The sequence below is a fragment of the Phoenix dactylifera genome, unplaced genomic scaffold (genome assembly GCF_009389715.1).
Source record: "Phoenix dactylifera cultivar Barhee BC4 unplaced genomic scaffold, palm_55x_up_171113_PBpolish2nd_filt_p 000477F, whole genome shotgun sequence".
Classification (NCBI taxonomy): domain Eukaryota; kingdom Viridiplantae; phylum Streptophyta; class Magnoliopsida; order Arecales; family Arecaceae; genus Phoenix; species Phoenix dactylifera.
The window spans coordinates 349,941-354,966 of record NW_024067898.1 but is presented as its reverse complement, the minus strand read 5'-3'; positions in this window follow the sequence as shown (position 1 = coordinate 354,966).

Below are 5,026 nucleotides of genomic sequence, written 5' to 3'. Positions count from 1 at the left end.
TTTCACTATAACCCCCTTGGATTACAGCCGGTTGTTTTGCAAGCTCACAACCAAACTTGTTGTTTTACGAGCTCACAACGAACTCGATCGGTTTTCCCAGGCTCACCGACTAGAACCAACCCCGATTGTTTTTCCGGGCTCACAATCAAACCCTTACACACGTTGGTTTTAACTTGGCTCACCAACCAACCTTAAACTCCTTGATTCAATCCCCCGATTGAATCAAGTAAATACAAGAGATAGAAGAAAACAGAAAATAGCTTCTCAAAAAGCAGATTTAAAACAATATAATTGTAAAGGAGTTAGAAGCCCTCAAACGCTTTTAAGCTGGTGAAGAGGTATGGCTTCTGGAACTCCGGTCTCCTCTTGAAAGAGTGGTCGACTTGAATGCAGGAGGAGGAAGCTTTGATTGTTGGGAAGAAGTTGTTGGAGCAGTAAATGCAGATCTTCCCTTTTTCGTTTAAGAGCACTTGGAGAGCTTGAAAACTTGAATGCTTGGAGTGGAATATCTGTTCTCTACCTTGCTACAGTCTTCTGTGGCTATTTAAGCCAACCCCCACGGAAACTAGCCGTTACTCTGCTTTTTCTGGCCGTTCTGCACACTCTGCGCAGCCTGACAATATGACCGTTGGTGGGTTGGAGTCGACTCGCGCGATCAGGAGTCGACTCGGCTGTAGCAGGAGTCGACTCACGCTTTTCCGGAGTCGACTCGGCAACTGTTCCAAATTTGAATTAAAGTTGCCGTCTTGACTGGGAGTCGACTCGTCTTGACCTGGAGTCGACTCGCCAACTTCTGGAGCTGACCTGACAATTTTGGAGTCGGCTCATCCACTGAAGTCCGTAAATCCAATTTTGAATTTTGTCCACTCGAGTCGACTCGACTGTCCTGGGAGTCGACTCGAATCTCAGAGCCCGAACTCCCGATTCTCTGTCTTTTGGCTCATCCAGTCTTGGAGTCGACTCGAACTTCCTTGGAGTCGACTCGGCTCTCAGTTTCCGAAAGTTGGTCTTCTGCCTTTTGACATGAAGCTTGTCTCGGAGTCGACTCGAGCTGTCTGTGAGTCGACTCGAATCTCAGAGGCAGTAACATGGTCTTCTGTCTGTTGATGGTCGCTCAGTCTCGGAGTCGACTCGCGTACTGCGGGAGTCGACTCGTATCTCAGAGTCCGAAAATCGTTCTCTGACTTTTTCCTTGTGTTCCTCTGAGAGTCGACTCTTACCTTCTTTGGAGTCGACCTGCCAACCATCGGAGTCGACTCGCGTTCCACTGGAGTCGACTCGAATCTCAGACCCGAAAACTGCTCTCTGACTTTTCTTTGTGTTTCTCTTGGAGTCGACTCTTACTACCCTGGAGTCGACTCGTTGAATATTGGAGTCGACTCGCGCACTTCGGGAGTCGACTCGTTGACAGTTTCTGAGTTGAAGCTTTCTGTCCTTCTGTCTGTTCTCAGTCGGAGTCGACTCGTACTGATCTGGAGTCGACTCGAGCTCGTGCCAGTGAACTTGATACGCTTGGAGTCGACTCGTGATACTCGGGAGTCGACTCGAGTCTCAGACTTTGGTTCAGCAGACTTCTTACCTTATCCAAAATACTATGAACCAAATCTAGAGACACTTGGACAGGATTTTCACTGAAACACTCAATTGAATTCATTAGTAATCACAAGATATACTCAAATGCTTTGAGCTCATCAAAATCAAATGGGGTTTTAATCAATCACTCCACATTATAAATCCATTTCGTGCCTATAATAGGATATTCAGATGGTCTCTCTATTAGATTCCATACCTTGTTTCTAGTAAATTGGTTTAATTCTTCTTGCATTGCATTTATCCAATTTACATCATTTTCGGCCTCTTCTATGTGTTTGGGCTCAAAGTGTGAGACAAAAGCTAGATGGTTATTTAAATTTCTAAGGGATGCTCTAGTCCTAACCGGTTGAGATGGATCATCTAGAATTAGTTCCTTAGGATGCCCGTGAGCATACCTCCAAGCTTTAGTTAGCCCATGATCCACAATAGCCTCTTGGCTTGATGATGCTCCTTCACTCAACTTTTGATTATCATCTTGTAATGCCATCTCATCTATCTTTTCTTCAAGAATTTCAACATCATCATCAAAATTAACTTTCTTACTAGAGGAGATGTCACTAGAGTCATCAAATACAACATGTATAGATTCTTCTATAACTAAGGTTCTTTTATTAAAGACTCTATAGGCTTTACTAGTTGTAGAGTAACCTAAGAATATTCCTTCATCCGATTTAGAGTCAAATTTACCTAGATTATCTTTCCCATTATTATGAACAAAACACCTACATCCAAAAACATGAAAGTAATTAACTTTTGGTTTTCTGTTTTTCCAAAGTTCATAAGGTGTTTTCTTTATGATGGGTCTTAATAAAACTCTATTTAATATATGGCAAGAAGTATTAATGGCTTCTCCCCAAAAGTACTTAGGGAGGTTACTTTCACATAACATAGTTCTAGCCATTTCCTCTAGAGTCCTATTTTTCCTTTCCACAACTCCATTTTGTTGTGGTGTCCTAGGTGCAGAAAAATTATGAGTTATTCCCTTTTTACTACAAAACTCATTGAATAACTGATTTTCAAATTCGGTACCATGGTCACTTCTAATGGCTATTACTGAAGTATCTCTAGCATTGGTTACTTCCTTATGAAACTTTTTAAATACTGAAAAAGCTTGATCTTTATGTGCTAAGAACATAACCCAAGTGTACCTAGTATAATCATCTACAATAACTAGACCATATTTATTTCCACCTAGGCTTGTTGTTCTAGTTGGTCCGAATAGGTCCATGTGTAATAATTCTAGAGGTCTAGAGGTAGAGACACATTTTATGGATTTAAATGAGTTCCTAGATTGTTTGCCAAATTGACATGCTTCACATATTTTGTTCTTTTCAAATTTTAATTTTGGCAAACCTATCACGGAATCTCTTTTAACTAGTTTAGTTATTGTGTCCATGCTTGCATGACCTAACTTACGGTGCCATAACCAACTAGCATCATTATCTTTAGTTTCATTAACAACTAAACATTGGTTATGTTTTGCAAGATCTTCTAGGTCAACAACATATACATTTCCACGTCTAATCCCTTTAAAAACTAAACTACTGTCATTAGGGTTTGTTATAATGCATAGTGATGGTTTAAACATAACATCATATCCTTTATCACATAATTAACTAATGCTTAACAAGTTATGCTTAAGACCATCAACATATCTAACATTATCTATAAAAGTTGAAGGGGTGATTTGAACTTTACCAATACCAATGATGTGACCTTGGTTGTTGTCTCCAAAAGTCACAGCACCTCCCTTCTTAGCTTCAAGGGTGAAAAATTGATCCTTATCACCCGTCATGTGCCTTGAGCAGCCACTATCCAAATACCAGCAGTTTTTGTTGACCTTGGCTGCAAGACACTCCTACACAAGCAAATCATGTCAACTTAGGTACCCAAGTTTTCTTGGGTCCTTCATGGTTAGTCAAGTTGGTTCCTTTTGGAACCCATACCCTTTTAATTTTTCTTCTTGATTTACCTTTCCTAAAATTACACACATTTGCTTTATGACCTATAGTTCCACAACAAAAGCAGGTTATTTTGTTAGTTTTAGTTTTCCCAGCTTTAACAAAGAAGTTACTAAGAAGTTTTTGTTTATTTCTTGGTTTATATCCTAAACCCGCTTTATTAAATACTGCTCGTTGACTATTGAGTATCATATTTAACTTTTCAGAACTATATGTAAATTTTTCAACTAAGGGTTTGTATTTGTTAAGTTCTTTAGTTAGTGTTTGATTTTCTGTTTTTAGATCATTTAGTTTGTTTGTTAGATCCTTGTTTATGATTTTTTTGTGGCTTTTAAATTCTGAAAATTCCTTAGTTAGTTTTTCATTATCTTTAGTTAAGGTATTAGTCTTTTGAGTTAAAAGTTGGTTGCTTGTCTTAAGTTCTATATTTTCTTTGGTGATTAAATTCTTATCCTTAACTAATTTATCGTATTTATGTAGGTATGATTGATTAGTTATTTTTAGTTCTTTATTCTTAAGATTTATTGCCTTATATTCTATCATTAATTCATTAAAAGCATCATAAAGTTCATCAAATGTAAAATCAAGCTGTGTTTCGGAAGTTACCTCATTTTCATTGGCCATGAAGCAGAAATTGGCCTTCTCTTCTTGTTCTTCATCCGATGATGAAGATGATGTGTCGGAGTCCGATAGGGTGGTGACAAGGGCTTTCTTCTTCTTGTACTTGCTGCCCTTCTTTAGTAAGGGACACTCAGCTCTGATGTGTCCCGGCTTTTTGCACTCATAGCACCCAATCCCCTCATTTTCCCTTTCCTTACCTTTGTCCTTGCGGTAGGAATTTGAGGGGCCTCTCCTTTGATGATAAGCCTTCTTGTAGTTGATGAATTTTTTGAACTTGTGCACAAGAAGTGCCTCACCATCATCTTCCTCATGTTCTTCTCCTTCACTGCTGCTACTGCAAGATAATTCCTTGTTAGATGAAGTAGATTTCAGAGCTATTACCTTTTTCTTGTGGGAGGACTCTTCCTCGTGTTGCTTCATGGTTAGCTCGTGCGTCATTAAGGATCCAAGAAGCTCCTCGAGTGGTAATTTGTTCAAGTCCTTGGCTTCTTGGATTGCCGTCACTTTAGCTTCCCACGACCTTGGTAGACACCGAAGGATTTTTCTGACAAGCTCACTGTTAGTATAGTTCTTGCCAAGGCTTTTTAGGCCATTGACAATGTCAGTAAACCTAGTGAACATGCTAGTGATTGTCTCATTAGAATCCATTTTAAATAGTTCATACTTATGAACCAATATATTAATTTTGGATTCTTTAACTTGATTTGTGCCCTCATGGGTCACTTCAAGTCTATCCCAGATCTCTTTTGCAGAGTTGCAAGTAGAGACCCTATTGAATTCATTTCTGTCTAAGGCACAGTAAAACACATTCATAGCTTTAGAATTTAGTTGTGCCTTTCTCATGTCATGTT